Here is a 24,434-nt window from a genome sequence, read left to right as displayed (position 1 = left end):
TAGCCAATGACAGGTCGACTTGGCCTTGTGTTTTGGATCGTTGTCATGTTGGAATGTCTAATTATGTCCCATGTGCAGCTTCCTGGCTGATGAGTGCAAACTTAATTCCAGTATTTGCTGATAGTTTGCTGCATTCATCTTTCCTTTAACTGTGACCAAGTTTCCTGTGCCTTTTTAGCTCACACAAAAAACAGCGAGCCTCCTCCGTGCTTTACAGTAGGAATCATGTTCCTTTCATCATAGGCCTTGTTGACCTCTCTCCAAATATAACGTTTATGGTTGTGGCCAAAAAGTTCAATTTTGGTCTCATCACTTCAAATTAACTTGTTCCAAAAGTTTTGAGGCTTGTCTCTGTCTTTGCGTTTTGAAGGCAGGATACTTTTGGTATTTGCGCAGGATTGACTTTCTTCTGGTGACTTGACCATGCAGCCCATTTTTCTTCAAGTGCCTCCTTATTGTTCATCTTGAAACAGCCACACCGCTAGTTTTCAGAGAGTCCTGTACTTCCGCTGATGTTATTTGTGGGTTTTTATTTGCATGCCAAATAATTTTCCTGGCAGTTGAGGATGACATTTTTGTTAGTCTACCTGACCGTGGTTTTGTTTTTACAGAGCCCCTGATTTTCCATTTGTTAATCACAGTTTGAACACTGCTGACCGACATTATCAATTCCTTAGATATGGTTTTGTATCCCTTTCCTGTTTTATACAGTTGCACATAGATCCGTTGACAATTCTTTTGCTTTCCCCATGACTCACAATCCAGAAAAGTCCGTGGCTGGATGAAAGATGCAAGAGTCTGTCTGGATCCCAGAAACCCAGTCAGCGTTTATGCTCACATGCTGATTACAAGCAAACAGGTCCATGAGTGGAGAAAACATTTTGGTGTTATTCATATTCTCTGAGAAAAGGTCAAGAAAGCAAAAATTCTGCTGGGGTATGTAAACTTTTTAACACAGCTGTGTATATATATACTGTATATATATATATATATATATATATATATATATATATAGTCAATTTACTATATATATGGGTGTGTAGACCGGAATATTGGTCTGAATATGTACATCCTCCTACACAATGTTAGCCATAGGCAAGCCCATTTCCAGGCTCTGTATCATACAATGTCCTCACCTGCTTACCATACTATACCATAACATACCTACCTGATAGGATTTCCACAAGATTCTGATCAGTAGAAAGCCCAGGGGCCATAGGTACACACACAACAGTTCTGTAGGAAGACAATTCTCCAATCTTGATATTAGCACCAATTTGAGGTTTAGTAGATGTTCTAAAATGTATTCTTTATGGGTTGTTGTTTTTTTTTTTTGCTTTTTATTTCATGTTTTTATTGTATTCTCAGAAATAAAGTAAATGCTTAATGAATAATGCATGTCCTTACATTGTGCATGGTGGTTTCATAAAGACAATCCTTTTTTTTATGCCCAACATGCATACAGATGTCATGGCAGTCAGTTCCCTGGTGATGACAATCTATGAGCTACAGTAGATTTTGGGCACCTGCAACTGATTGGTGAAATAACCTCCCAAAATGGATACAGTGAAAAGTGGTCCTCTCAAGGAGCAGGACATATATATAGGGTATCTATATCACTTTGGTGGCCAAAGAGATTGGGTCCATCGTGTGTCTTCCCTATATGTGTCTTAATCATTTTCACTCTGACAAAGGTTGTGTGTCCAATATCAGAAAACAGATCAGCATGTATCACCATTCGCGTGTCCGTCCAGGTCCGGCTACCCAGGGACAGTCTGGGGCAGGCAGGTGAGCGTAGTAATGGGCACTGGTTGGTCGTGAGGGGCGGCCATCTGTTCCGCTACTAAATTGGAAATGACACTTCTTATCATGAAATATTCTGGGCTGGTGACTAACAGGTGTTTCAGGAAGAGCGGCCAACGTCTCCTGACACGACGCTGGACCATCTTCAGACAACAATTTGGGCTTCGATGCGATGAGATCTGTGAATGCTGCCAGACAAAAATGCTAATTACTCAATTTGTGAATAAAAAAAAAAAAGACATGTATTGAAAAACTGACATTTTCTAATATCTACTTAGAAGGAGATGATCGTAATATATAATTATTGCGGAAGGGCCACGTAGGAGACCTGGTCATCTCAGGCGCTCACAGCCCGACCCTCTAGAATTATTCCCTCTATGGTAAATATTTACACAATGTGGAATTCAAAACTGCAACAATGTTCCTGGGAATTGCTACTTTTCAGTGCAAGTCATTGTAACCCTTTCATGATGGGAGAAATTTGTATTTTCCTTCTCAACACAAGTTTTTGGAAAAAAAAAAGTCATGATTATCAGAGACCGTGTATTTTGTTTAGGGACAAGTTATGTTTTCTCTAGTGGCGCCATTTCTATAATGTATTGTACAGAAAAACAGAAAAAATAAATATTTGTGTAACGGAATGGAAAGAACACACCAATTCCACCATTTTGGACATGTCAGCGGCAGAGAACCTGCTTGTTGATGGTTTTTGACACAATAGTTGTTTCAGTAGCAGTAAACCTGGCGCTCAGGATAGTTGGATGTGTAACAGATTTATTGGCATTCCACAATGTAGCGTTTCTGTCTGTTTAGACCTTTGTGCAGCAATTCGGATGGCCCGGTGTCAGCGCTCTTTTCTGACAGTTCCCACACAGCAATCAGTTCTGATGAAGGTGTAAACAGACCGAAACGTTAAATTGTGGATTGCCAATTAATCTCTTGTTATTACATTGAAACGATCCTGAGTGCCAGGTTTATTGCTGGTATTGGATTACGGGTTGGAACCCTGCCTGGGAACCAGTCACTCAGCAGGAGCACCTATATCCCTTCTCTATACAATAGTTTTTTTTAGCAATGCACAGGAGATATCAGCAATATTGAACCTACTTACTGATGGTTTCTAACACATAATAGTTTTGTTTTTTAGCAGTGCATAGGATATGTCGGCAGCAGTGAACCTACTTGTTGATGGTTTCCAACACACAATTGTACTTTTTAGCAGTGCATAGGACATGTCGGCAGCAGTGAACCTACTTGTTGATGGTTTCCAGCAAACAATTGTACTTTTTAGCAGTGCATATAACATGTCGGCGGCAGTGAACCTACTTGTTCATGGTTTCCAGCAAACAATTGTACTTTTTAGCAGTACACAGGATATGGCAGCAGCAGCAATGAACTTACTTGTTGATGGTTTTTCCTGACAATAAAAACACTAGATCCCTGATGTTATTCAAAGGAGTTTCACTTCAGTTTAATCCACAGTTGGGATTAATCAGAGGTCGTGTGTTTTCAGCCTAATTCTTGGGCCAGTCAATAATTTTATCCACTACAGTGGCCAACAGTTGATCGATCACAGTGTGATACTGGTGAGTGGGGTCTCACTGTGACCGCTGGGGTAGCGAGACTGCAATGAGCACACTGTAAAAAAAAACCCAAGTGATTCTCAATTTTTGCATCCTGTTTGTTGCGGTACCTTCAGGGTACGTGCACATGTTGCGGATTTGGCCCTGCGGATCCGCAGCAGTTTTCCATGCGGTGTACAGTACCATGTAACCCTATGGAAAACATAAACCGCTGTGCACATGCTGCGGAAAAATCCTTGCGGAAACGATGCGGTTTATTTTCCGCAGCATGTCAATTCTTTGTGCGGATTCTTCAGCGTTTTTATACCTCTTCCATTATAGGAATCTGCAGGTGTAAAAACGCAGGGGAAATCCGCACAAAATCTGCAGAAAATCCGCAGGAAATCTGCACCAAATCCGCAGGTAAAACGCAGGTCATTTTACCTGCGGATTCAGCAAAATCTGCAAAGAAAAATCCGCAGCCAAATCCGCAGCCAAATCCGCAACGTGTGCACATACCCTCAGTGTCACAATGTGGCTGCATCCAACTGCATTACGTTGCGTTGCTGCTATGGTCATGGGATGGGAGTCCCAGCCAAAATAGCTGTATAGCCCCAGCCTTATTTGCATACCTTAACCCTTCCTGTGCTGGTTTGGCTGACTGTTGGGTTAGATCTCCTTGACGTGCAGTAAGGAGCGATCTCTGCGGAAGACGTGGTGTATACCGCCAGGACTAGTGCTCCGTACTCCCACTTAGCTCACAGTCTGTAAACAACTTAATTATGTCATATGCCTCATTAAGCAAACGCAATAGGATCACGGAGCTGGACATCTGCTAACAAACAGCACTTAATTCTGCTAATACCGCCATTCCAGGGGGTGGGGTCAGATCTAATAAAATGGGGTCTCCATAAATACTATATAGGCCCCTATTACTATTTCTCATTTGTCCCAAGTTGGTCTACTGCTAATTCACCCCAGAGAGTTATATTACAGGTGGAGCAGACCTTATTGCCACCTCATTAAGTCCTCGGTGGCTCTCAGCACCGGGCTGATGGTGGAGGTGGTGACGGCTTTTTAACTAGTTCAATATATCCAAGATGACAAAGTGACTGATGAGGAGCGGCGCAGGTCGATGGCTGCGGTTGCCCACACCATAGGTGCGAGTCATGGAGGCTGACATTAATTAACCTGAATGTGACCTAGAGGAATCCCCTCTTCTGCTTACTGAGCAGATGTGAGAAAAAATGGAGGCATTTCACTAAGTGTTCCAGTGTGATTTCCATGTTGTGCAAGTTTGTAAAGTGACAGTCCTGGGCAATTATTAGGACATTCCTTGGGGAAGGAGTTAAAAGTCCGAAATTTTGCATTGCATTGTAAATGATGGTAAATATGTAGATGGGTTGTTTCAGGAATTTGCATAATGATCATCTGTATGTCTTCACTCTTTAGTCTCCAAATCAGTTCTCATTTTTCTGTATTCAGATTGGTCTTCACTCTTTGGTCTTCGTCAGTCTTAATTTTTCAGTTTTGAGATATTCATTGTTCAGTCTTTGGACTGGTCTTCACTCTTTGGTCTTCATTCTTTAGTCTTCAGGTCGCTCTTCACTCTTTGTATTCAGATCTATCTTCACTCTTTGGTCTTTAGATCAGTCTTCAGATCGGTTTGCACTGTTCAGTCTTTGTTAGTCTTAATTCTTTGGTTATCAGATCGGTCTTCACTGTTTGGTTTTCGAACCAGTCTTCATGTTGTTCCTCATTCTTTGGTCTTATGATCAATATTTACTCTTTAGCTTTTGGATCAGTCTTCATTCTTTAGCCTTAGTATTGTTATTTTATCTTGTGTCTTCAGATTCATCTTCATCCCTCAGTCTTGGGAACAGTCTTCACTCTTTGATCTTTGGATGAGTCTCCAAGCTTCGGTCTTCAGATCGGTGTTCATTCTTCGGATCAGTCTTCAATCTTTTCAAGCTTTGATCTTTGGATCCATCTTCACTATTTAGTTTTCAGATCAGTCTTCAGATTGGTCTTCACTCTTCTATCTTCGTCAGTCTTCATTCTCCAGTCTTTTGATTTGTCTTCAGATCAGTATTCAGTGTTTAGTCTTTGGATCATTCTTCAGTCTTTAGTCATCGGATCGGTATTCTTTCATCAGTAGTTGGATCGCTTTTTACCCTTTGGTTATCACTCTTTGATATTTTGATCTGTCTTGATTCTTCAGTTTCCAAATTAGTTTACATTCTTTAGACTCCGAATTGGCCTTAATTCTTAATTCTTCAGATCAGTGTTCATTCTTTGGTTTTCGGATCAGTGTTCATTCTTCGGATCCACCTTTGGAACGGTCTTCACTTTTCAGTCTGAGAATTGGTCTTTAATCTCTGGTCCTTGGAATGGTCTTCTTTCTTCAGTCTTTGAACCAGTCCTAACTCTTTTTGGATCAGTCTTCACATAGGTCTTTACTCTTTGGTCTTTGGATTACTCTTCATTCTTCAATCTTTGAATCGGTCTTCACTTTTAGTATTCAATCAGTTTGGAGTTTGGTCTTCAGATTGGCCATCATTCTTTATCTTTGATTCAATATTTTTTCGTCTGTACGTTTATCAGTCTTCACTCTTCATATCAGTCTTTACTATATGATCTTCACTCTCCAGACTTCATATCGGTCTTTAGTCTTCTGAATTTTACTCTTCAGATCTGTCTTTGTTGTTCAGTTTTTTGATCAGTCTTCACTCCTTGGTCTCCAGATTGATCTTCACTCATTAGTCTTTGGATTGGTCTTCATTATGTTTATCAGTCTTCATTACTTGGCCTTGAGATTGGTTTTCAGCGTTTATTTTTTGATCTTCTGATTGGTATTCTCTTTGGCGCTGACTGGGCCTTACACATAACGCAAATCAGTGATATCAATATCCTGCGTCACGTCCTTTGTGACCAAGTGAGGCCTAGTCAGAGCTGAAGATTGATTGGGAGACTGAGCTGAAGCGTGAAGACTGAGTTGAAGACTGAAGAGTGAAGTGAAGGGCGAGGCAGGGAGCTGCCGGGATAAAGTAGCTGAAACGCTGACCAAGGACAGATGAGCTTAATATTTTTTACTTTCTTAACGCCTTCTTTCACCTTTGTTTATTAAGCTTTTGTGTCTGAAGAGACATCAGAGCATAATAATTGTAATTTATCTTTAGGGCAGATCAGACTTTAAAAAATGCTGGTCTATGCAAGTGAATCTGTTCAAAACAATTTTTAGAAAATTTGCTCATCCTTCTGTCCAGATAGTTTCTGAGCTAAGCAGCCAGGACTCTAGAAAGATACATTGTAACAAACCAAACATTCCCAATTGTAGCAAGTTCTGAGCTGTAAGGTGTACTAGGGCATGGACATGGTTTCAGGCTTTGAACAAGAATAAGAATATTCCTAATCTCTGACAGTAAGCAGAGATCTTGGAAACTCTAAAAGATTGAAATATGACGTTTTTAAGAATTAGTAGTCCTTTTATTTTACATAAAAATTTCTTTTATCCAGCAACCTGGTCCAGAAATTCTGATAGTCCTTGGAAAACGACCTGATAGCGTGACACTAATCCAGGTTGTGGGTCACGTTGCCTTTCTGGCAATGTAGTGGTTAATTCTGCAGCCATACAAGAAATGCAATGCCCCTGTCAGGCAGAAATTATGGTTTTAATAAGGCTGTCAGGGGAGGTGTATCAGGAAAGATCTACTGTCACTTTCCGCTTTTGCTTACCTTTAAACTTCGGGCTGTGTGTACTGCACCCCAGAGAGGCCGGCTTCTATTAATTACATGGACAGCCCTGCTTGTCCCGGAGCGTCCCCTACTGTAGTCCACGTTTTTCATACCTAAATATTCCGGTACATGACACTTGCCCATCTCGGTGCTGCAAGGCTGGAATAAATAAGAGGGCTGCAGTATAATAGCTGCGAGATGTAGCAGAGCTGGGAGTGTTATTCCACAGTGAAGTCAGCACTTTAAAGGAAATTTTTGGTTTTATATAAATTAAGCTGAAAAGTGTTTCCCATAATATATATCATATAATGTCTAATAATTATGTATAATCGTGGGGTGCCGACTGCCAAGACCCCCAGCAATCCGAGAGCGGAGAAGTAATGAATACGTGTGACCACCACTCCTATAGACAGTGAATGGAGCAGTGGTCGCACATGCTCCAGAGAGTTCTAATCAAATGAGATTTGTGATTGGTGGGGGCCAAGAAATCTGACCCTTGGCGATCATAGGTGTGGATAGGTGATGTATGTTTATGGGGCAACGTTTGCCTTGTTTGGAGGGGGTCTACCTGATGAGACCCCCCTGATTAATAAATCCTCATCATTGATGGAGGTCCTGGTCCAGTATGGGAGGGCCAAGGATTTCAGTGAGACTGGTGATAAAGAAGATGGAAGCACAAATCTTTCTACTCAAATTTTGCAACAATGTATCATTCATCAGTGCAGGTAAGATGCAAGGAAAGAGATGGTCTAAAATGGAGATATACAGTACGTGACAAACTGTCAGCTAAGGAAAAATATGGATTTGTGTATGTTTTCAACCTCTATAAATTAATAACAACAAACAAATGTTCTTTTTAATTCCCTGAAAGCACCGAGATTTTTCAACTGGAGAAAATGTGACAAAACAAAGTAGTGAATCATTAAGATATTTCTACCTAAGACTGTCCGTACGATGCAGCGTGGTTCCCTTCAGTCCTCATATAACATTGTGATATCAACTCTGTCCCGGTATCTAATCCAGCTCTGCTACATCTATGCCAACATTATATTGAATGACTTTATGGCTCTATTCATCAGATTGTGCTAGATGAAGGTAAGGGTCTGAATATGTCCGGTGGATATGATGAGATATGAATAGGATATTTCCTGTATCAGTAGTGGGGTAGTGGTAAGGTGAATGTTAGGAGGAGAGGGGCTCTTTATCCCTTTATGCAGTGACATCTGTCATATGGGTTTCATAGACCAGCAAGGCGGTCCGGGACCAATCCCGTCCTTGAGACTGAATCACTCACCAATGGCTTCTTATCAGGGTCTGATCTGACAGCATAGAATTATTCTACCATCACCCTGTATCAATGGCGGCATTTACTAAAAAGCCACCTGTTTATCTACACTGGCATTACATGATAGAAATCACAATTATAACTCTACAAGTCATTGGCGGTCTCCATATTATCATCACTGCACACAGATACACAGAAGACGCTGCATGAATCGAGTAATAAGGGTCAATTTCTTCTCAGCATTGCTCGGGATACAAATGTAAAAAATGACTATATATGATTTTTTACATTTTAAAAATTACAAAGAGGTAAATGGGCGGATGTAAATGTTTGGGCACCTTTGGAGATTTGTGTGCTCAGATTTCTTTGACCAAGGTTTCAGACCTTAATCAGCCTGTTAGGGTTATGGCTTCTTCACTATCGTCGTTAGAAAAGTCCAGGTGATGCAAATTTCCCAGCTTTATAAAAACCCAGCCTCCTCTAACCTTGTGCCAAAAAACAGCAGCCATGGGTTCTTCTAAACAGCTGCCGAGCACTCTGAAAATGAAAATGGTGGAGGCCCACAAAGCAGGAGGAGGTTATAAGAAAATAGCAAAGTGTTTTCAAGTTGCCCTTTCCTAAATTTGAAATGTAATTAAGAAATGGCCGTTACCAGGAAAAGTGGAGGTCAAGATAAGGTCTGGAAGACCAAGCAAAATTTCAGTTAGAACTATGCATAGGATTGCTAGAAAGACAAATCAAAACCCCCGCTTCACTGCAAAAGACTTTTTGCGCAAATCTGATGTTGAAAAGAGTTTTTTACAAATGGATAAAGACCCTAAACACATGTCAAAATCCACAATAGACGACCATAAAAGGCACACGCTGAAGATTTTACAATGGCCCTCACAGTCCCGTGATCTGAAAATCTGTGGGAAGAACTCAAAATAGCAGAGGATGGAAGACGACTCTGGAATCTCACAGAACTGGAAGAATTATCCAAGGAGGAACGGATGAAAATCCGCAAAGAAGAAATGAAGACTCTTGTCTGGCTACAAAAAGCGATTACAAGCTGTGATATTGTAAAAGCGGGCTCAGCTAGGTAGTAACTGTGCAGGGTGCCCAAATTTTGCATCTGTCCATTATCCTTTTTGAAATTCTTAAAATGTAAAAAGTGACTATACATACTGTATATATATTTTTTGCCTAAAATGCAAAGTAAATGTGTCATAATCTATAACTTTAGCCTTTTTACAGTTCATTTCATCTTTAACTTGCTTAACTGTTCACAATAACACTAATTTTGATCAGGGATGCACAAAGTTATACATGTCACTGTATAAGTAGCTAAAAAGATAATAACAATTACAGGACTTGTGACGAACGGGTGGACCGCTGCCGCCAAATTGCGATGAACAGTGGACCCTGTGCCACCAATAGGTCAGGATCCCACCACTGGCACCAGTAGGTCAGCGGACGGAGGGACGCGATGCACTGCCGGCACACGGCTATCACAGGCACAGTGGGGGCTTATCTTAGTTATCCCGCCACTGGCACCATGTGACAAAAAAATACAGCAAGCTAATCTTGCTCTAACAATTTACCGCAGGGGGTATTTTGGATGCCCCACCACTGCTAACAACCTTCCAAGAACTGGGGGATTTATGTATATCCCACTTTCTCAGTTCCACTTTGGAACGCTCAGCTCTCCGGCACCCCCCTTACCCTCAGGTCAGTCAGGGAACTGCACCTACGATAATTAGTCACCGGACGGGCTGCTTGTTGTGCACGGGCCGCTAGACTACTGCAGTAGGGGAATTATCAATGCTGTGGCCACAGCCCCTCATTCAGCATGTAATACCCGTCTGTACTGCCAGCTAGCCTAGCCAGCCGTGCACACCACGCTGCCACCAGCCACGCTTTACTTAATCAAAGAGTTAATTAAGAGGGTCCATGACAAACCCCAAATTAGTAGTGATTATCTAAAAAAGGTGCATAGTTCGTTTCTTAGAGCATGGAGGCAAACTAATAGATTTTTATCATTTATTCCCAAAAGGGCAGTGATTACTTAGATAAAGAATTGTTACAAAATTGAGACATTAAATATGTACAAATACAAATATAAAACAAAGGGGTTAAAAGACAGAAAGTAACACTCACATGTGTTCAGTCGATATCAGGTAGACCATTTGGGGGAGAAGGCAGAGCCACACGTCTCCACTCATCTGCACGTCTTGTCAGCACGGACTCTGTAGCTCCCACTGACTGGAATTTGGTAGGGAATACCTATAGCCTAGGGTCTGTGACCTCACGAAATGGGCAGTCTGGTGAGGTCCAATCCCCTTCTCTCTCAGTTATAACTTAACTAAAAAAGTTATGATAACCATATCTTAATGGGGGAAGTTCGTATGAACTCACCAAGGGTATCATGTTTCCCAGTGTAACGAACCCAACAAGAAAACATCAAGAATGCACTAGATAGGACACTCCATTTGGGAGCAATCCATATCTCAATTTCTGGAAGTCCGAGAATCTTGAAACTTAGGGGTTTAGAAAGCTGGCTTCATGCCCTTTGCAGAAATGTGAGTTTCATATCTCTGTCACAAGCGAAGTGCGCGCTAGGCTTCTTTTAATATTTCCTATACCTGTATTCAAGCTCCATGGTTTCAGAACAAAGCAATGCTTTCCCTTGCAGGGGGGGGAGGCTGTGAGAGGAAATGGACGGTTTCATGTTACCAGCAAGCACAGAGCTGATAAGGAGGGGGGTTGCAGCTACATGACAGGCTTGTCTCCTCAGTATGTAGCAATGCAGGATTTCTAGAAGGTTATAGAAACATCATACTTTACTTTAACATACAGATCTTACAGACATTTTACATTACAGTACTAAACCCACTTTGAAGAGAAAGGAAGGCGGTATTATAGAAGCTATATTCTTGTATATAGGAGCAGTATTATAGTAGTTATATTTTGTACATAGGGGCAATATTATAGTAGCTATATTCTTGTACATAGGGGCAGTATTATAGTAGTTATATTCTTGTACATAGGGGAAGTATTATAGTAGTTATATTCTTCTACATAGGGTCTGTATTATAGTAGTTATATTCTTGTACAGAGGAGCAGTATTATAGTAGTTATATTCTTGTATATAGGAACAGTATTATAGTAGTTATATTCCTGTACATAGGGGCAGTATTATAGTAGTTATATTCTTGTACATAGGAGCAGTATTGTAGTAGTTATATTCTTGTATATAGGAACAGTATTATAGTAGTTATATTCTTGTATATAGGGGGCAGTATTATAGTAGTTATATTCTTGTACATAGGAGCAGAATTATAGTAGTTATATTCTTGTATATAGGAGCAGTATTATAGAAGCTATATTCTTGTATATAGGAACAGTATTATAGTAGTTACATTCTTGTACATATGGGGCAGTATTATAGTAGTTATATTCTTGTACATGGGGGCAGTATTATAGTAGTTGTATTCTTGTACATAGGGGCAGTATTATAGTAGTTATATTCTTGTACATAGGGGCAGTATTATAGTAGTTATATTCTTGTATATAGGAGGCAGTATTTTAGTAGTTACATTCTTGTATATAGGGGCAGTATTATAGTAGTTATATTCTTGTACATAGGAGCAGAATTATAGTAGTTATATTCTTCTATATAGGAGCAGTATTATAGAAGCTATATTATTGTATATAGGAACAGTATTATAGTAGTTATATTCTTGTATATAGGGGGCAGTATCATAGTAGTTATATTCTTGTACATAGGAGCAGAATTATAGTAGTTATATTCTTGTATATAGGAGCAGTATTATAGAAGCTATATTCTTGTATATAGGAACATTATTATAGTAGTTACATTCTTGTACATATGGGGCAGTATTATAGTAGTTATATTCTTGTACATAGGAGCAGTATTATAGTAGTTATATTCTTGTACATAGGGGCAGTATTATAGTAGTTATATTCTTGTACATAGGGGCAGTATTATAGTAGTTATATTCTTGTACATAGGGGCAGTATTATAGTAGTTATATTCTTGTATATAGGAGGCAGTATTTTAGTAGTTATATTCTTGTATATAGGGGGAGTATTATAGTAGTTATATTCTTGTACATAGGGGCAGTATTATAGTAGTTATATTCTTGTACATAGGGGCAGTATTATAGTAGTTATATTCTTGTATATAGGAGGCAGTATTTTAGTAGTTATATTCTTGTACATAGGAGCAGTATTATAGTAGTTATATTCTTGTACATAGGGGCAGTATTATAGTAGTTATATTCTTGTACATAGGGGCAGTATTATAGTAGTTATATTCTTGTATATAGGAGGCAGTATTTTAGTAGTTATATTCTTGTACATAGGGGCAGTAGTATAGTAGTTATATTCTTGTACATAGAAGTATTATAGTAGTTATTTTCTACAAATTAACTCTTCCCTTTTTAACTATTCAGCATTTCTGCTAATACCCCCTCGACATAATAATAACCCCCAAATACTTATGTAGACATTATCAACTATTACGAAAACATTTGTAATCACAGGAGTGCTCCCTTCCTTTGCGGAAAGTACCCCCCCACCACATCCTGGCTGCATCAGGAACAGGGGACACGGAACAGTCCCCTAAGCTGCACAACGGTGCTCAGCAGTTACGCTAGTCCATGAACATCAACGGTACTCCCGGCCATCTCCTGACGGCTGATGTTCTTCGCCTGCAGAGGGGCACCCCACAGCCGTGGGGCCGCCGGGATGTCTGCCAGTCCCTGGGCCACGAGTGGCCACTTCCCCCATAGTAGTCCTGCTACAGGAGCGCGACAGGCACCCCCAAACAATTTTCCTCTGGTCCCGTGGACTCTCATGGACTCTCCAAATGAGCGCTGCAGGGTTCCTTTCCCTGTGGGAATATGGGACAGTCCTAGATGGTAATAACATGCACTAGAGGGGGAAGAAGGGGCCACGGAGGGTTCCGCGGCATATGTCACAGGCCGCATCCCTGTGGGAGACCCGAGCCCTGGCTCGGGCTGAAGAGGACTCTGCAACCGCAGAGCCCCCAAACCAAGGGGAAGAAACGGGCAGAGGCGTCCTCAGCTGCCTCCGCACGGGGACCGACATATCCGGAGGGCATGGTGGTTCAAGGGGACGCCAAGCGGGAGCGCGGGGGCCCGGTGACACAGACCTTGGCCCTTGTGTCCCTGCAGTGGGACAGTATTAAGGCTACACGGTCCGTCACTGGCCGGGGTAAGGATGCACTCACCTCCTCTGATGTTGTGGCTCCCGTCCGTCCAGCCCTCTGCTTCTACCGGTGATCCTGCATACGGGAGGCCGGGCGGAAAGGCTGGAAATCACTAACGGGGATTTTGGGCCCGGCGTCCGGATGAGGTGGGGAAGCAGTGGCTGCCGGCGATGCCGCCGGCCAGGGCGGGGAGACGCTCAACTTCCCCGGCACCGCGGCCTCCTTCCGGCTCCTCCGCTGCTCTTCCAAGGACTCGGGCACCTGAGCGACCGGAGTTTCCACGAAGCTGCCGGCCTCCTCCCGCTGGACGGGTTTGATGTCATCAGCTGTCACCCGCGGGAAGGGTCCCGCCGGTCCTCTGCTGCTTACGGTCCCGTCGCCTGGTGTTCGCTGCTGTTCTTCATCCCGCCGTCCGGCAGACAGGCCTCCAGGCCCAATGGTACTGCAGGACTCATCAGCCATGGCTGCTCCAATGTCTGAAGAGCGGGCCCTGCTTCCCGCGCTGTCTCCGACTCCGGTGTGAACGGTGGAGAGTGTGGGCACACCTCCACTAGGTGATCCAGCTCCAAGGCTGCAAGCTCAGATGTCGAGGACTCCATCTGCGGCAGGTCTTCAGGACGGGTGAGAGCTTGCTGCTTTTGTAACGGCTCCCAGCTCCCGCTGTAGTCCTTTAACATGGGAGGGTGCCCAGCTTTCCTGTGGCGGCACCCAGCTTTCCCAACAGGGCGATTGTCACTCGATGTGCACCCCTCCCCCCAGGAGCGGGCTCGGCTTTGCTGCCTCTGGAAGTCCAATTTAGCACCAACCTCCTCCATCCCAACAGTCGTCATCTTTGGAGGTGCGCAAAGTCTCTTTCAGGATTCCTCCTTTTTCTGCTTTTCTTTTTTTTTTTTTTTAGTCATATCCGGTCTGTAGTCTGTTAATGTAGAAGAGTACCCAGCTTTTCTGCAACGGCACCCAGCTTTTCCAGCAGTGTTACTCTGGGTCAAATCCGGCAATTCCACTCACAGTCCAAATTGTAATCCACTCGGGCAAATATTCAACCTGTTCAGCTCAGGTCCTTTCAATTTTCGGCACGGTCTCACCGCTGGCATTGGTGTATTAGGCAGTGATGATCCTGCCGACTACGCCACTTTGTAGTACATGGGCCGACTGGGGGGTGGTCCCTTTCGGCTGTGGAACAGGCGGCAGACAGGTGCAGAAAACCGTTCAATCAGGTCCAAACTTTATTGGGTGTCCTCTTGACATCCACAGCAGACACAACAGCTTCTGCTCCCTGGCCTGGGTACCTGTCACCTCCCTTCTGCTGTTTTTCAGGAAGACCCCTAGGTTCCTTCACTGTGGCTGCCATTAGGCCCACGGCCACCCCCTACAGTAGCAGTTTCAGTCTTACCCATAGGGGGCAGTACATATATGCTGTGTGCATCTTTGTAAGTCCATTACATTGAAATAGTGACTCACAGGCTACAATGAAAATGTCTTCGTTTTCGCTCTATAGACGACTGAAAGAGTTCCGCACAATCAGTTATGGATGAATAGTGCACGTTACTGTGTTACTTGAGGCCAGTTTGCTCTGAAATTCTGAAAATGTGAATCTTGGTTTCTGCTGCCTTCAGGTGTGTCCCATGTGTCTCATTATATCTTTCCGCTCACATGGATTTGTCATCTGGTTTGTCAGTAATACAGAGCTGGAGATAATGACACGAGCCCTTGTATTGTTAGTAAGGACATACAGTGACACCAACTTCTATTACAACCTGCTCCTGCTCAAAATGCAGCAGATCAAAAGCTTCTTGTCACCAGAATAACTGACTTTTGAGGGCACAGCGACCTTTTTTCCTGGTCGCAGACTGGAAATATGCAGAAGATGGTATTTAAAGCAGCTTTTACCTCAATGACTTATTTATTTCCAATATTCTCTTGGATGAAAGGTCCTGAATTCTCCTCATTGAATTTCTGATTTTTTTTAATTGCTTACAGGCACCTGTCTGGACCTCATCCATAATACCGCCATGTTCTGTGGGTTCTAAAAGATAAAATATTGTTAAATATTTAAGTAGTTTTATTGTATGATAGTAGTTATATCCTTATACATGGGGGAAGTATTATAGTAGTTATATTCTTGTATATAGGGGGCAGTATTATACAAGTTATATTCTTGTACATAGTAGCAGTATTATAGTAGTTATATTCTTGTACATAGGGGCAGTATTATAGTAGTTATATTCTTGTACATAAGAGCAGTTTTATAGTAGTTATATTCTTGTGTATAGGAGCAGTATTATAGTAGTTATATTCTTGTACATAGGGGCAGTATATAGTAGTTATATTCTTGTACATAGGGGCAGTATTATAGTAGTTATATTCTTGTACATAAGAGCAGTTTTATAGTAGTTATATTCTTGTGTATAGGAGCAGTATTATAGTAGTTATATTCTTGTACATAGGGGCAGTATTATAGTAGTTATATTCTTGTACATAGGGGCAGTATTATAGTAGTTATATTCTTGTACATAAGAGCAGTTTTATAGTAGTTATATTCTTGTGTATAGGAGCAGTATTATAGTAGTTATATTCTTGTACATAGGGGCAGTATTATAGTAGTTATATTCTTGTACATAGTAGCAGTATTATAGTAGTTATATTCTTGTACATAAGAGCAGTTTTATAGTAGTTATATTCTTGTGTATAGGAGCAGTATTATAGTAGTTATATTCTTGTACATAAGAGCAGTATTATAGTAGTTATATTCTTGTATATAGGGGGCAGTATTATAGTAGTTATATTCTTGTACATAGTAGCAGTATTATAGTAGTTATATTCTTGTACATAGGAGCAGTATTATAGTAGTTATATTCTTGTACATAAGAGCAGTTTTATAGTAGTTATATTCTTGTGTATAGGAGCAGTATTATAGTAGTTATATTCTTGTACATAGGGGCAGTATTATAGTAGTTATATTCTTGTACATAGGAGCAGTATTATAGTAGTTATATTCTTGTATATAGGGGGCAGTATTATAGTAGTTATATTCTTGTACATAAGAGCAGTATTATAGTAGTTATATTCTTGTATATAGGGGGCAGTATTATAGTAGTTATATTCTTGTACATAGTAGCAGTATTATAGTAGTTATATTCTTGTACATAGGAGCAGTATTATAGTAGTTATATTCTTGTACATAAGAGCAGTTTTATAGTAGTTATATTCTTGTGTATAGGAGCAGTATTATAGTAGTTATATTCTTGTACATAGGGGCAGTATTATAGTAGTTATATTCTTGTACATAGGAGCAGTATTATAGTAGTTATATTCTTGTATATAGGGGGCAGTATTATAGTAGTTATATTCTTGTACATAGTAGCAGTATTATAGTAGTTATATTCTTGTACATAGGAGCAGTATTATAGTAGTTATATTCTTGTACATAAGAGCAGTTTTATAGTAGTTATATTCTTGTGTATAGGAGCAGTATTATAGTAGTTATATTCTTGTACATAGGGGCAGTATTATAGTAGTTATATTCTTGTACATAGGGGCAGTATTATAGTAGTTATATTCTTGTACATAAGAGCAGTATTATAGTAGTTATATTCTTGTATATAGGGGGCAGTATTATAGTAGTTATATTCTTGTACATAGGAGCAGTATTTTAGTAGTTATATTCTTGTACAAAGGAGCAGTATTATAGTAGTTATATTCTTGTACATAGGGGGCAGTATTATAGTAGTTATATTCTTGTACATAGGAGCAGTATTATAGTAGTTATATTCTTGTACATAGGGGCAGGATTATAGTAGTTATATTCTTGTACATAGAGGGAGTATTCTAATAGTTTTATGCTTGTACATAGCAGTATTGCAATCACAGTATTTTTTGCACATAGGGGGCAGTATTATAATAATTACATGTTTATTATTTTATATACTTGCCAATATTTAGGAGATATACATATATATATATATTTTGTTTTTCTACTTCGAGAAGAATTATCACATTCTTACATGTTTTTTGCCATTTTAGATGATAATTTTGTGTAATATTATATGATAGTTTTGTAGTTGGATTGTGTCATAGAGGAATTTGTTACTTTCTTTTTATTATAATTTCATACTTTATGATTTCTCACATGTCTTATGGTTTTTGTTGTCACATATTCGAGTTTACAAAGTTAGAACAAATTTTTTTAGCAATATATTTTGAAAAAATTTAGAATAAAATATCCAGTGTTTCTTTAGGATGATCACTTTTATTCTGTTTCTGAACGTTTCTTGATTTTCTTAAGTGCTCCTATTAGCTTTTGTCATAGTGAAATCTCTAATCTGAGGACTGAAATTTGTAATGGGGCCGTGTAACAAAGGCTGCATGACTCCATTTTCGGTTATGGTAGATTTGTACCTTGTAATGTAGGACAGGGCAAATGAAACATGGCCGACCCTGGGCTATGTATGAGGAATGGATATATAGTATTTCAGCCAGAATCTATCACCGATATCTTGTCATTACACCCAAAACGTCGTCTGTTTTTGTCGTCCAAAATCTCTAGCCCTCTGTACTTTTAGAAAACAACTCTCCTTGAAAAGTTGCACATTTCCAGCTGATTATGTAACTGTTTTTCATAATGACTGTAGCTTCTCATTCCCACAGATTTATTAAAACTTGTCAGCTGTAGTGATCATTTCTTCCTCCGGGGGGCGCTGTTGGTGGAGCAAGAATGGAAAATCTGAAATGTACCAGCATTTATTGATGATGAGGTTCCCTGACCACCTACTATATCTAATTACTGTACAAGGGTCGTTTCTCAATATATCAAGAGGAAATCTTATGAAAGTGGACTTTACTCTTTTGGGTTTTTCTATTGTTTTTTTTTTTTTACGACTGTATTGAGGAAACGATAGTGTATCCTTTAAATGGACAACTGGGGCTCAACTCAAAAAAACTATATATAGATAATTAGAGGGTCCCTGTTTTGGCTTACCAGCTCCATACATTTAGTAGCTGTAAATGAGTCCCATAGCCCCATGGGTCAGATGATAGTTTAGGGTCCTCTATCTATCTGATATTGATGACCTATTCTGAGAAAAGTCCACTAATACTGTAGTCTACACATACAAATACAAATCTCAGACATTAAATATTAAGATTCCGCTTGCCTGCAGCCACCACTAGAGGGAGCTCAGGATCTCGCTGCATACTAAATATACATTGAACTCACTTATAACACTGGATACAGTTAGTTTTTTTTTCAGCTGGAAGCTGCAAAAAGCTAACATTTTCTGACTGCTAAAAAAAAGAATATAAAGAATTAATCCTAAAAGATGTACATTTACAATGCATGGGGAGATGGGACTGAAATAAAGCGTCTGGGTGAGATTCTCAGCAGCAGAACAGCTGCACTTGGTCATGGGAATTCAGGGCACTTCCGCTCCCTTATATACAGCTCACGCTATCCTATAGAATTAAACGGGGTGACAAGTGCAGGGAAAACTCAGAAAAGGTATTTTTCTTTCCGTGAGGTCGGCACATAATCACTTTTAACCCTTTCCTGCTCTTTTGACTTTTAAAAAGCGCACTCTGCGGATGGTCGCGGGAGGCTGCGCTGCAGAAATTATTTACTACCGAAGGTAATGGAGGCTTAAAAAGCAGCCATTAAATATTGAGCGTGGACTCCGGGCTCGGCTTCTCTCTCCCGCTCTGATTAGTAGGTTTTTAAAGTAACATTACGGCCGTGGATGGGAACGCCGTCACAAGGCGGCACTGGAAACAGATGACTATTTAGCTTTTATTCTGGCTTCACGGAGGCTACTAATTATTTACCAGACGTAGCAATTACTGGCCACCATGAATCTTAATCCTAGGAATTAGGCAGAGACTTCTGGATATTCGGAAGGGACTTGTCTCACTGTATTTTATTATATTATTCCCCATATTACTGCATAAAGGACACCCGAAATCTGGTTCTACAGACGCAATTTAAAGGGATTTTAGGCATTGACCAAGTTTTGTGACATTAATTACCTAACTCACAAACTGACATCGTTTTTGGTTAGTAATATAAAGAGCTTCTCCCGAATTATGTTTTTGTTTTTATCTTGCTTTTTATTATTAAAACAGCACCACTTCTGTTCACAGGTTGTGTCTGGTATTACACCTCAGCCCCATTCATTGCAATGGAGTGCAGGTGCAATACCAGATGTGGCCTATGGGCAGGTGTGGCGCTGTTTTCGGAAGACCTTTTGGAATAATAAGATCTGATTTGTTATACTTTAAAAGTAATGGAATAAAACTAGGATATACAAAATTAGAATATCATCAAAAAGTGAATTTATTTCAGTTCTGTAATAGAAAAAGTGACTCTCCTCTATTCTATAGAGTCATTACACACAGAGGGATCTATGTCACGGGTTTATTTCTGTTAATGTTGATGATTGTGGCTTACAGCCAATGAAAACCCAAAAGTCATTATCTCAGTACATTAGAATACTTTATAACACCAGTTTGAAAAAATTATTGTAAAATCTGAAATGTTGTCCTACTGAAATGTATGATCAGTAAATGCCCTCAATACTTAGTCGGGGCTCCTTTGGCATCAATTACTGCATCAATGCGGCGTGGCATGGAGGCAATCAGCCTGTGGCAGTGCTGAGGGGTTATGGAAGCCCAGGTTGCTTTGATAGCAGCCTTCAGCTCTATCAAAGCATTGCATTTTAGAATTTTGGTTGAGAAGAAAACTCCCATCTTCCTCTCTCTGGATTTGGATTCTCAATTACCCATTTCCAAGGTCGGTAGTCTCAAAATGTTGGTTGAGAATTTCACCTAGCTTTGCAATTTCCTTTTCCTTGTGGTAGCTCAGTAAGCTCCCATGTCTGGAGATGGTGAGGGGACTCCAGCTCCTCATTAGCGGCATTTCTCCTCTTCTGCTTCTCGTGGACAGGCAGATTTTGCATCTCTTGCCATGACTGTGGCTCTGGTTCATGAAGTGTTCTGACCATATAAGAAAGGCGTCTAGCTGGGATACATTTGTTTGGCCTTTCTGATCTGCTGGTTGGTTGATGACTTGGTTCTTCTGTGTCTTCCTTGGTGGCTTCAGAGCTTATCCACCCTTCAGTGTTTTCCTTTTCGGCATCTGGGTTTGGTGATTGGGATTCTTGTTCTTGCTTCTTAGGTTGCATAACTGCTGTAACTTCATGGAATTTGAGCGATACAGAGTTTTCATCAATCACTACATCTCTGCTGATTGTTGCTGTGTTGGTCTCTGGGTGCAGGATTCTGTGTTCCTTTTGAGTTTCGCTGTAGCCCACCAGGACTCCTTGCTTTGCGTGTGATTCCCACTTGGAACGTTTTTCTTTGGGATCATACATAAACGTTTTGCTTCCAAATATCCTGAGGTGCTTCCGGTTAGGCTTCTCCCTGTTCCATAGCTCATATGGAGTTTTTTTTGTGGCTTTACCTGGCACTCTCTGTTTTGAAGATAGCAAGCTGTCATGATGGCTTCTCCCCGAAATGTTGTAGGTAGATTGGCATCAAACAACATAGTTCTTCCACTTTCACAGAGAGTACGGTTCTTTCTCTCTGCAATGCCATTGTGTTCTGGGTTGTATGGAATGGTAGTCTGGAACACAACTCCATCCTGTTTCAAAATGGTTTGCACCTTACCACTTGTATGTTCGGTTGCATTATCTGCACTCAGGGCTTTTGGCATTCTTCCAAATTTGTTAAACACTACAGCAAGATATTCTCCAAGTTTCTGTGGAACTTCATCCTTACAGTGAAGCAGTCAGGCGACTATATATCTGGAGTAGTAATCAATAAATGTGAGATAATATCTCGTAGGAGTTTGAACACTTATTGGACCACATACATCTGTATGTATCAGATCCAGAGACCTAGAGATCTAGTGGTGCTTATTTTAGAAAAGATTTTCTGGACATTTTCCCTTTAAGACAGCGAGTGCACTTCATCATTTGACTACACTGGTTGATTTCAATACCATTTGCAAGTTGAGCTAGCTTCCTTACTGATTCTGGGTCTCTGTGTTTAGTTCTTTTGTAGATGTTGTCTAGCACTGTACACTCTTTCTTTGTATTTTAGCTGATAAAGTTCATCTTGGATTTTCCTTCTGCAAGAGTGTGACCCTTCTTTGAGATGATGCAGCTGTTATCTCTAAAAGTAACTACATTCCCCTTTTGTGTGAGGTTCTTTACAAACAGAAGATTGCTTTCAAGGCTGGGAACATAGAGAACATCCTTTACTGGGATCTTTCTGCTTTGTGCTGAGGAAACTGGACAGTGGAGGTAGCGTCTCCTACTCCTTCTCAAGTCATATAGTGACCATTAGCTAAGATGACCTTTTCTGACTTGCTTTCATTAAAGTCAGTGAAGAAATCCTTGTTATTTGTCATATGACTGCTTGCACCAGAATCTATACACCATTTATGCTTTGCAGGTGGGCCTGAACTGGCATTAAATGCAGATTCAACACAAGCAGAATCTTCCTTTACAGCAGTTTTAACCCTTTGATGACTGTTCTGCTTTTTAAGCTGATTCATTCTTGCTTTCCAAATTCTGCAGTCTGCTTTAAGGTGGCCAGGCTTTTTACAGACAAAACATTCACGAGTTTGTCTTAGATTGCTCTTATATTTAGGGAAATCCTGTGTCTTTAATGCTGTTTCTGCTCTGGATTAATTACTGCTGCTTACATGCTGCATTTTTCTCTTGAATTCATCCACAAGTTTGCCTTTATCATACTCTAGTGTCAGCCGTTCACCTAGTGCAGTCACAAGTTTGTTATAACTTTCTGGAAGACCACTAATAGACATGCAGCCACATAAAAATCTTTAATTTCTTCTCCAATACACCTGAGACGCTCCACAATCTCTAGGTTGTTTCTTATATAGTCCTGCATATTCTGTCCATCACTTAGGTTAGACAGATACAGCTTACTATGAGATAAAGCTTATTGCTGAGATTTGATCTTTCATGCACTTTCTGTAACTCATCCCACATCTCCTTTGCAGTTGCACACTTGCATATATGCACAATCTGATTATCATCTACACAGAGGGAGATCATACTTTGTGCTTTCTGATCCTTCTCTAGCCAATCATCTGGTAATAGATGAGGCACTTGTTCCTGAGTATATTTCCACGTACCTTCTATTATGTGCAGTATCTTCACCTTTCCCGGACTGGCAGTTCTGGTTAGTGAGGCTTGGCACTGAGAACTTGACAGGATTTCTGCTAGTGGACATCTTCTCTGCTGCTCTGTGCTCCATTTGCTCTGGGCTTCTGTTGCTGTGAAACTCTGGGGTTCTGTGTCACTCTGAGCCCATAACCTGTTGGCAGCAAATTATTCAGGATACTCTCCAACCGTGTGACAACAGAGCTTCTTTATTCAGGAACAAACAGGAACAATATATGATAAGCTTAATAGATCAGGAATAAATCGTTTGTGTGTCTCTGTCTGTGCAGCATCTACAGCAAGCTGCTTCTCTTATACACAGACACAGGAAAAACAGGAAATACAGTCACATGCTATCCCTGTGTGAGCCTCTGGGAGTTTGTTTTTGTTCTAACTTTATGAACAGCATACAAATATAGCAACTAAACACTCATAGACAGGAATGGAGTTGTAGCACCAAACATATTCCAACAAACATGGAGATTATTGTGCAACAGTACTGTGTAGTGGGCGGTTGTGAATACTACTCTGGGTGAGATCAAAGCCAGAGATACCATTGGTGCAATCTATGGGGTCCCGGAGTTAACGGGGCCTACTTCCACATGCAATTGATGAAGCATTGGACTCCAAAGGGCCCACACACAGTTCTTGCACAGGGGCTCACTTCTATCTCTGTCCACCCCTGGTTGAGATAATACTATAACGAGAAAGCTGTAATATAGAGACTATTATACTGCAGTATGCATCAGTGTTGTTTTTAATCCAGCTTTAAGGTTGAGATAATACACTCTCCAGAAAGCTAAAACATAGAGATCATTATACAACAGTACTAAGTAGTATAGCTGTCTAGCTCTGGAGTGAGAAAACACACTTACTATTTATGTGAACCCGGTTGTGTTGTGAGATCATACACTTACTAGAAAGATGAAACAAAGAGGTCATAATACAGCAGTACTGAGCAAGGAAAATGTAAATGCAGTTATGTGCTGAGAGAATAAATGTATTCGACCGCTGCAACAAGGAGGTCATTGTACAGCAGTATTAAAAAGCATAGCTGAAAATCCATAATTCATGTGAAATAACCACTGACTACAAAGCAGTATCCTGGAGGAAAATATGCAATAGTACTGAATCGTGTAGCTGTGAATCCAGCAGTGGTGTAAGATAAAATACTTATTGTAAAGTCGCAGCACAATCTATGTATGTCTGTGCCTCTCTCACACTGTTCCTTCTCCATCATCCTGCCTCTAAAGATTTCAGGAATTGGCAGAAATCTAATCTCTTATTGAGATAACAATTATTTAATGTAAGTCAGACTTTATCAGTTTTCAGAGGGAATGATGAGTTCAGGAGAAGTGGCTCATAAGTGGAGAAAGCAGTAGATTTCTCGGAGACATTACTAAGTTTCTTATTCCTGTGTGATCAATCCATTAGGTATATAATTGATAACATATTAAGTCCTTTCTGGACAGATCTGAACCTTCTCATTCCATCAACCGACACAAAACTTTCCTTTCCAGATTCTCTCTCGATTATGTATCAGAGATAATTACATCAGTTCCACTTTAATGAGCAGGAAATCCATGGTCCTAATTACTGGACGATCTTCTGATCTTCCAGAACAGAGGCTTTTC

Source organism: Dendrobates tinctorius, unplaced genomic scaffold, assembly GCF_039654945.1.
Source record: "Dendrobates tinctorius isolate UK_male_01 unplaced genomic scaffold, ASM3965494v1 ptg000054l, whole genome shotgun sequence".
Lineage (NCBI taxonomy): Eukaryota > Metazoa > Chordata > Amphibia > Anura > Dendrobatidae > Dendrobates > Dendrobates tinctorius.
This window is presented reverse-complemented; position numbering follows the sequence as displayed.